This window comes from Nannospalax galili, unplaced genomic scaffold, assembly GCF_000622305.1.
Source record: "Nannospalax galili isolate Female #2095 unplaced genomic scaffold, S.galili_v1.0 scaffold1200, whole genome shotgun sequence".
Lineage (NCBI taxonomy): Eukaryota > Metazoa > Chordata > Mammalia > Rodentia > Spalacidae > Nannospalax > Nannospalax galili.
The window spans coordinates 2,715,911-2,726,711 of record NW_008347131.1 but is presented as its reverse complement, the minus strand read 5'-3'; the positions used below and the strand labels follow the sequence as shown (position 1 = coordinate 2,726,711).

The following is a 10,801-nucleotide window of genomic DNA, read 5'->3' as shown; positions in this document are numbered from 1 at the left end:
ACAAATTGAACCACAGAGTGCACAAACCCTCCAATCCAGGCCATAACCAACAGAAGGACACAAACGCGTCGATTCATGATGGTCAAATAGTGCAGTGGTTTACAGATGGCCACATAGCGATCATAAGCCATCACAACCAGAAGGAAGACTTCAGCACCACCAAATAAGTGTTCTATAAAGAGCTGTCCCATACAAGCTGTGAAGGAAATGGTCTTTTTATCACGGAGTAAGTCCATAATCAACTTGGGTGACATGGAAGTGGAATAAACAGCATCCATGAGTGACAAATAGGCAAGGAAGAAGTACATTGGAGAGTTCAATGAGGGGCTGGCAATAACTGTCTCCACAATTAGCAAGTTCCCAACCATGGTTACAACGTAGATGAGTAAAAACATAACAAATAATGCCTTTTGCCAAGCAGGATCCTGAGTAAGTCCCAGGAGAACAAATTCTGTGACATTGTTTTTCTGTCCCATTTACTCTTCAATACAGATTGTTTCTAAGCAGGGAGCTCAGGGGAACAGGTCCTGATGTGAAACTGTGAAGAGGATGACAGTGAATTCATTCTTTCATAAGGACATCTTTATCTCTCAGTTCTATAGGAGAGCACCTGCAGGAAACATTTAGTAAGCATCTACTGAGGTCACCTTCCAAGCAGCATGATAGACTTACCTTTAGAAATTTGGTTTTCCTCTGAAGATTTCATTTGAGGCATTATTATTATTGTCTGAATCTCTCAATTTCCTCAAATTGGCACAGAATACAGCAATGAAAAACAAAAACCTAAATCTTGCTACCAACAAACATACCTTAGAATGGTGGTGGATAGCCACCAATATACAGACATGGAGCCAGTTCTTTGAGCTGATAGACTGTATCTATGGTGCAGGTGTATAACTAAAAATCTATAAATTACTGAAATTAACAACAAAACTGAAATATCTCACAATGCTGTTGTATTCTTCTATGAATTCTGATGGTCAGTCATTCATGTCTCAAAGGATGTTCTCTCCTTATGAATCATTCAATATGTCTCAAGATTCTAGACTGCATAAAGTAACTATAAATTAATTAGCTTACTGTTACCTTGACCAGGAACAACAATATTTTCCTTTGCATCCTTGCACATTTTGGTTCAAGATATGTTTATATTCATTACCCTGAGTTTCTGAAATTTTAATTAAATAAGCTAAATGAATTAATCACTACTACCAACTGCTGCATTAGAACTTACTATGCTTTATTTTCAGAATTCTTGTGGTAAGCTAAGTAATGAAGTTAGTGAAAATTGAAACTACAAGGACTAGGGGGCTGGAGAGATGGCTCAGCAGTTAAGAACACTGACTGTTTTTGCAGAAGATCTGGGTTCAAATCCCAATACCCACATGGCAGCTAACAAATGTCTGTAACTCCAGTTCCAGGGGATCCGACAGCCCTTCTGTCATCCACAGGCATTGTACAAAACGGGTACACTTACCTACATGCAGGTAATACATGCATACACATAAAATAAAAACAACAAAAATAAAATAAAATAAAAAATAATAAATAAAAATGAAATATTTTTTAGAAAGGAAACTACAAGGACTAGCAGTAAGTAGAGGGATGTAATTTTATTTGTAACTTTACCAAGATGTAAGAATCACTCAAAATGCAATTTAATCATAGAGATTCCAGAAACCAGAATAATTAATAGGAAGATTTAGGAACTGGTTGAGGAGGTGAGGGCTTGGGTTGTTTTCTAAATGTAATTAAAATATATTTCTGTTTTTATAATGGAAAATAAAGAGATTGAACTATGGGGATCTCAGAATTATTTCAATCTAAACTATACTAATGTTAGTGTACCCTACATTTCTTATTATTGGTTTTATTTTTTCTTTCATATTTTATAATCAAACAAATATTTCCAAATTTATTTCCATTACTTGAGAAATGCCACCCAGTAGTAACAGATACGTGAGAACTCCTGTGACCAAATAACCTGTCTAATTTTTCTAGTCTGTGTGCACTTTGGACCCATGGTGTACCTGTTGCACTCCCAGATTCAATTACCCACTACTTATATGGCAATCAGCACCTCTCTAATCTTCCCTGTGCATCTGTTTCATCATTTTCCCCAGGAAACCTACTTTATAGAGTTTCAGTTTAAATAAATGCAAAGCACTCACAACACTACTAAACACCAGTAAAATCTAAATTATTAAAAAGTATCCCTCATATTCCTGGAGGTTTCATTGTGAATAAAGGATTAAAATAAATCATAGAACCTCTGTCAATTTAATAATTATACACATGAACTAGCACATAAAGAATATTATACTTGTTACTCATGAACTATTTTTAGACTGGGGTTAGTAGTATATCATTAGGGAATATTTATTTTGGTATGTATACATATAAAAGAAATTGCAATATTTACCTGTGAAGGAATATATTTTGACAAGAAACACATATGTGGATGCGCAGAGTCAAAAACAGCTGCACAGAGTCTGATTTTCATTAGATGGCAGCCATGATGCACCTTGTACATGTCTCATTTGCATGACTGTTTAATTTCATTCAGGAAATCTGTCTTCTTGAAGCTGTAGACTCACAAAGGCACCTGTTGAAGATCATAAGTCCAGAAAGGAGTCTGTTTAGTTTTCCTTGAAGTACAGCTTTTTGTGTGCATGTATCTTTTCACCAATCACTGCTAATTTTTATGTTATGTATCTTATTGGCTAGTGTAATTACTATTTAGAATTTTTCTTAAAGTGTAATATGCAACGACAAAATATTATAGACAGCACTTTCACCTAGCATCTTTGGTCAGTTGTTTTTATACTCACATCTTGGGTGTTGTCCAAGGTTTAGAAAATTACTGCTTCTTTTACTTAAGCAATTAGATATATCAATTAGCTTTTCTATGACCATAAAAGTGTGATAAAGTACAATTTCTGCATAGATCTAGAAATAACCATAATTGACTTTGGTTTCTATACTCACACACCAGATTCCAATTATCAATCTTTCAGAAAGATATAAAAGTGTCAAAGTGGAAGCCCAAGATATAAGAATATTTAAAATCCACATTTACTATGTAAAAGTAATTTAAAATTCTTACCTTCATGGACAATTAAGATATATGCTTTCATTACTACGTCAAATGGTTTAATTAGTGGAAATCAACCTGACCAGGTAGGTCCATTATTGGGTAGTTCAAACATACAAACACTCAGTTATTTATTATGAAGCAAATAAAAATATGACTCTACTATGAAGACTTATGATTCAATGGACTAATTTAAGTGCCTACATTTTGGTCCTCTATTTACCAAGGCCAATTTGATTTAATTTCTGAGAGAAGGCTTCCACAAGTAGAGGCAGATTTTTTTTTTACATTCAAATGTCTTCTTAGGTGAAACTTCTTTCTTCCCAATTAAAAATCCATTCTTATATCTTTCTGATTTCACCTCAGGAAAATCTAACCTTTCACAAACTTCTATCTGCTGTCATGGAAAGAACAGTCGATCAAACATGACTCTGTGAGGCCTAGAGACTGAGTAAGATATCCTCCAGTTGAGATGGAGTGATATTCTCAGAAAGTTCTCAGGTCATTTTACCAGAAAAGCACTTCTTCCATTTATATGTGAAGATACAGCTGGTGACTTTTACATCATCCTTATTTTAAGCGGGAGAAACTGTATGGTCATTATATATTCATGTTAGCCTATTTGGAACAAATTCAAATTTGGCAATCTCTCCTCAACAGATTTCTTCACTTTTCAATCCCTAGAGGAGAGAAGCTAAGATCTTGCCAAGTAAAATGATCTAACTTATAAGTATGATGAAGAACCTATAATAAGAAAAAATATAAATTGCAATAATTAATAAAATATGAGCTATGAATTATCAAACATTTAGATAAGGCAAATAATATTTATAGCATCCTGACAAAGAAAGTATCCACAGTCTTCCATCTATCTACACCCAAGCATAGCATGGCCTTTCTCTGTGAAATTGACTCTTACCAAAGACCTCTGTGGGGCAAAGACAGGGACCTTAGAAGCTCAAATTTAAAAAAAAATGTTAAAAAATAAATGGTTAATTAATTAAAAAAAAAAAGACAGTCATAGTTCTGTGCTTTCAGTTAGAATGTCGACTTTCAATCAAGGCCTAAATCCATGTTGGAGAGAACTGCAAGAGTCTAAATGATGTTAACATTTTCACTTAATTTTAAACTAATATGAATTGAGTAATCATTGTACAGAGAAAAACCAATTATTTTCCTACAGGTGAACAATACCTGATGGCCTCTATGGTTGTTCTCATGTCATTAACCCCAGTGGACAAATGTCATAATGTGCTTAGATAGACATTGGATTTTTAGTTTTTTATGGTTAGATATATGATGACATATATACCCATTTGAACAAGCTAAAGAGTTTTATCAGAGGGTAGGTTTCATTAAAATTTGTCTTTTTTTGGCTGGAGAGATAGCTCAGTGGTTAAGAGCACTGACTGGTCTTGCAGAGGACCCAGGTTTGACTCCCAGCACCCACATGGCAGCTACGAACCATCCTTAACTCCAGTTCCAGGGAATTTCAAGGCCTCTTCTGACCTCCGTGGCATTGCACGACACGGGTGCACTCACATACATGTAGGCAATACACTCATACACATAAAATAAAAATTATATATAAAATATTTTAAAACTTGTATTTTTCAAGTAAAAATCAAATAGCATAAAATCAACAGTTCCCATGTAATGTGCATCTCTTCTAAGAAAGCACTAAACACTCTTGCCTATCAAGATGAAATATACGTGAACAAATATTTAGTTCTACAAAATCTATGAAGAAATAAAGTTAATAAGTCACAATTTACTACTGCAGAATGATGAGCTAATATATGAGGCAATGGAAGAAATAAAAATTACATCTCCTGTGTTTGGTAAATTGAAAACTGACCATTTTGGAACAAGCCAAACTCTTGATAAAGTTCTTCAGCTGGTAGAATCTCCTATGTGTCTTATAACTGAATTCACAGAACTCTTAGTGCTTTCTTTTCATCTGAGTGAAGTAGAATGTTTTTCTAGATCACATGGTACCTATAACAGCCTATGATAGGAATTTGTTTGTACTACAAAGAAAAGTACTTGAAAAACATGAACATAACCAGATTGCTCACTTCACACTTAGAGGCAGTGAGATATACCATCCTCATCTGCCCCCTGAGGAATCTTTGTCATCTCTCAGGAATCGCTTTACATGTTCATGATCTACACACACACACACACACACACACACACACACACACACAAACACGCACGCATATGTGCACACACACACACAATCACACATAAAATGTAAATTCTAGGATTCACATAAAGAAAACATGAAGCATTTGTTTTTCAGAGTCTGGCTTGTTTCACTTAATGATATTCAGTTGTGATGAATTTCCTGGAAATGTTATTATTACAGTCTTTTAAGGCCATATAAAATTTCACTGCGTAGAGGTGGTAGATTTTTTTTCTTTCCTTTCTTTTTAATCTTTTAATCAACATTGATTCTGTTTCTTGGCTGTTTTAATAGTACAATAAACAGAGATGTACAATTACCTCTGAGCTATACCAACTTAGAGTCCTTGAACTGTGTCCCATGGTCATATGGTAGTTCTATTTTCAGATTTTTGCTTTTGTTTCTGTGCCTTGAAGAATATCCATGCTTATTTCCATAAATCGTTGCATGGTTACTGCATTTCCATCAGCAGTAAATAAAGGTCCTCCCCTCATACCTTCACCAGCATTCATTGTTATTTTCTTTTTTTATATTTTATTTATTATTTTCATTTTATGTATATGAGTGTGTTGCCTGCATGTATATAAGTGAACCAGTGTCATGCAATGCCCATTGAGGTCAGAAGAGGCTGTCAAATCCCCTGGCATTGTAGTTACAGTATTTAGCCATCAAGTGGATGCTGGTAACATACTTATACCACCCAATAAAAGCCAGGACAGCGGTAATACTCTATAACCTACTAGAATTCTATCAGCAGGTTATGAATTTATCTCTCATGAAATAAAAAGAAACACTCTACAGCACCTAATATCAAAATAAGAATAACCATGAGAGCAAAAATATATAAAATATATGCACTCAAATATTAAAGGTATGTGACAGCATGCTGGGCAATGAGGATACTTTTAAACATTCTTTTGAATTCTTTGGAATTTCACCCAAGTTCCTCTCACTGGGAACTCTTACAAAGAAGGTGGTAATTTTTTATTTATTTATTTATTTTAACTTTAAAAAAATTTATTGAGAATTTTATACATGCATATATGGTGTTTTGATCAAATCCAGGTCCACACCATTCCCTCCAAATCCTCCCATACCTCCCCATCAATTTTTCCTGACAACTTCGTGTACTATTTCTTTTTTTTTTAATGGGACATTTTGCTACTCTAACATTCCTCCCTATGAAGAGGTAACCCTAAACATTTTTAGGGGTTAGGTAATAGTCTAATTTAGGGATTAGATAGGCTTCTTCCATGCTGAACATGGACACAGAGTGAGGTGATTGAGGTACCCCTTCAATGAGTCTATCTAAAAGTCTCCCAAATTGCATAACTCTTAACTCTAGAGAGAAGAGATAATCCTTGGCTGCTGCCTAGGAGATGTGAAGGAGAAGGAAAGGCAAGAGTAGTTAGCATTACAAGTTCTAGACAGGGAACCACAAAGAGATCAGAAAAGGGAAATATTCAAATGTTCACATCAGAGTGCACTGGAATTTCTTGAGGGCACCTTTCAAAAGCATCCCTCTATTGGGTTTCTCCCCATTTTTGTGTGCCAAGACATATCTGACAGAGGTTTAGCATCCAGAATATATAACGATCTCAAAAAACAAAGAAGCAAGAAACCAAATTACCCAATTAAAAGATGGGCTAAAGATCTAAACAGAGAGTTCTCAAAGGAAGAAATTAAGATGGCTAAGAAACATTTTTTTAACTTTTAAATTGACTTTTATTTTTTTAACGTTTTAATTATTTATTTAATAAACACATACTTAGAAGAAGCACTTCAATACAACAGCATTGAAATATTCAATAACAATTTCCAGAGCTAAGATGCATCTCTTTCAAATTTGGCTGTAAATTTTTAGGTTTACAGTTGAATTATTACAGTTATACAATATTGTACTCAGTATAAACCCTATAAGACATAAATTAAATGATGTTTTAACCTTTAAAAAAGATCTCCATTTCATTATTAAAATACACAGTTTCATACAGATAAATTCATTTTTAATGCAGTTGACATAAAGATGTTTGCACATGCGTTTCTAATCTGTATATATCTGATTATTACAAGTCACTGTCGGTTACTTTCTGAGCTCCTTGGCATCTGAGCATGGATATAAAGTCATCAGGTAGATTAGAGTGGTAATGTTACATCTAGTAATTATCAAGGAGCAAATTTTAATGCTTTGAAGGATTATTTTTTAATCATTATTTTTTTAATTTTTAATAACTACATGATTAGAAGAAGAATTTCACTACAGCTTTAACATATTCAGTAACACGCACCACTCTTTCATAAGTGGTTGAAAGTTTCTAGGTTCACAGTTGAGAATTAATAGTTATACAATATTGAACTCAGTATAAGCCCTGTAAGACAAAAAATTGAAAGAGTTTTTAACCTTTAAAAAAGATCTCCATTTCATTTTACAATATATTGTTCCTTGCAGAAAGACTCATTGTTTTTGCTACTAACACTGAGATGTTGGAGCTTGCATCTCTAATCTGTATGTATCTGTTTATTACTAATCATAATCGGTTGCACTTGGATCCTTGGCACCTGTGTATATATAAATAAAGTCATCAGGTAGATTTCAGTGGTAATGTTTATCACCTCTACTAAATAACATGACATAAAGTTCCATGCTTCCTCCTCAAATATAATACATTTTAAAAAATTTGTTGATTGTGTGTGTGTGTGTGTGTGTGTGTGTGTGTATCACACAGAACATCCCAAACCATCTTATTCAACTATACACCTACTTCCCAGATGACAACATCCCGTAGCCTCCCTCCCCTCACTGGAGCCCTAATACTCTGATATCCCTGCTACTGTCTGCTGTCTTGTCAACACACCCAGCTATTCCCCACCTCTTGCCCTTATGGTGAATCTAGTCAGCCTATCTAGAGGTCTCTGTTTTAGTTGGGGCAGCTGTTCCTCATCTACCAACAATCAATTGTCAATTTTCTTTTAGATAACATTTGGGTCTGCTGTTCATTTTCCCAGTTCTATGCAGGGTTACTATATGGAAGACCCATTGGCCACCCTGACCAACAACTCAAAAGAAGGCATCTCCTATCTGGCATTGTTGCTTGTTGTGTAGCCTTTAGCTATGTGTATGGGCTCTTAATAAATTATATTGGCCCCTGTAACCTTTGGTTATACATTCCTTTTGGGTGTTTAAGGACATACAGTTGGCCCAGATAAACCAACTGCAGGTCAGAGAGAGGCCGTTGGCTAAGAAGCATCTTAAAAAGTGTTCAACATCATTAGTAATTAGGGAAATGCAAATTTAAATCACCCTAAGTATTCACATTACCCCAATCAGACTGGTTAGGATAAAGAGAACAAATGATACCAAATCCTGGTGAGAATGTGGGGAAAGGGGAATGCTCATTCACTGCTGATGGGATTATGAACTTGTGAAACCCCTATGGAAAACAGTGTGGAGAACTCATCAAAAACTAAAAATGGACCTACTATGTGACCCAGTTATACCACTCCTTGGCATCTTAGCACCAAATCCTTTTAAGTGAGTGCATATCCTGATGCAACTTCAGGAACCAAGAATATGGAAGGAAAACAGGGAGGTAAAGGGAAAGAAGGAACCTGAGAGAGAATAGTAGGATAAAGGCATTATTAAAGGAAAAATATGTAAAAAAGGAGGTAGTTAAAAGGGAGGAGGGGAAGAAGGACTATACAAAGAACTATGGGAATAAAAGGGGAAAATAATTCTCCAGATACACATTAAAAAAAAAAAAGCCTTAAGCACAGAAGGAACACTTCCAAAAGCAACAGGGTTGTTAAATGAAAAATCCCAGTGCCAGAGGCAGGTAGCCCCCTATAAGCTCTTGGCCTGAAGGACACAAGAGGTCCCCAAAACTATAAAGGTCATTGCCAATAATGTTGGTTTCACACAGGAAGTGGATGGGAAAAACCCTGTTGCTGAAGACATGCCACTATGTGGGTGTGGGAGAGGGAGAAATCATGCTTAGACTAGCCTGAAAACTCCTTGCCACTGGATGGGTGGCTTTCATGGTGCCAAAAGGCAACACTTAGATGGCTGGCTGAGAATAGTCCCCTATAATTTTCAACAACAGACCCCACATATATTGCACCAGCAACAAACCAAATAGATGTTCCTGCTGGTGCAATAGTCAAGCATCGAGTGGATGTATAACCAGCAAATTTTTTATTGGATATAATGCCTGCTCCTAGGAGTGGAACACATCTGGTACTGTAGACATGGCCAACCCCCTGTGGCAGGGGAGAATATAGGTCCCAGTGGTAAATCACTGCAATTGCTTTGTTAGGTGGAAATGATACACCTGCTAAAGTACTGACCAAGCATTTGTGTTTACACCCATATGTTAAGTTATTATAGCAGTCACTGTTTAGATGTTCTTGTTTCTTGCTCTGTGTGTTTTTATAGCAGATGGAATCCCACTCAAATTGGCCAACAGCCCATGGAAAACAGATGCTGCACAAACCCAGAAGTTCAGTGTCTTGCCATAATAAGAGGAAGATCATCCCATGCCTAACACCCCCTCCAAGACTCAGGGACTTTTGCAGAAGAGGTTGGTGGAAAGAATGTAAGAACCAGAGGAAGAGGTGAAGTGTTAACTGGAAATATCCTCTGACCACTATGCCAGCAAGCTATAGTCACACCTCCTTCCCATGCTCATCCAGGAGTCAAGGGAGGGAGTCAGTTATCCCTTGCACCCAATCAATCAACCTTAGCTGCATGTGGGGGGGTATATAAGCTGAGAACAAGGGTATATAAGCTGAGAACACCAAGAGGCACCTCTATCACAGGAGGTCACAGAATCTGTATTTGAGTGTGGACATTTCTGTGCAGCCGTAAATGTAGGGTACCTAATCATCTGTAAATAAACCACTACCTTATGCTCTGCTTAAAAAAATAAATTAAAAAATAAATGAGCAGCAACAAACATGGTTGTATAAGTGTCTCTACAATAAGATGAGTCCCCTCATCCACAGATGAAGGAGAACATATACCTTTTGTTTTTCTGAGTCCATGTTACTTCACTTAGTATAACAGTTTCTAGTTCCATTAATTTACCTGCAAATTTCATTATTTCTTCCTTCTTTACAGCTAAATAGAACTCCATTATGTAAATATACCACATTTTAATTAACCACTCATCAGTTGAGGGGCAAATACATTGCTTCCATCTCTTAGCTATTGTGTAAAGAGCAGCAACAAACACACCCTTAAATAAGACTAACTCTCCCCTTCCCAGCAGCCATTGGTTGCCAATAGTTCCTCAGCTGAGGTTAGGGTTTCTTATCCACTTGCCCATGTCTGTGCTTGAATTTTGTCTGATTTGAGCTTAGGTGGGAATTGTCCGTGCTATCACCATTGCAGTGAGTTCATGTGAGTAACTAACTGGCTGTCTTGGAAAACTCTGTTTCCTTTCCTTCCTTCCTTCCTTCCTTCCTCCCTCCCTCCCTCCTTCCCTTCCTCCATCTCACTCTCTTTTTTTCTTTTTTCTTTC

General features: G+C 36.1%; 1 pseudogene; it reads right to left on the bottom strand.

Annotated features, from left to right (window-relative positions):
• The window catches only part of LOC103742552, an 11,688-nt pseudogene extending 11,212 nt beyond the window's left edge, over positions 1–476 (bottom strand).
• Positions 477–10,801: the final 10,325 nt, after the last annotated feature.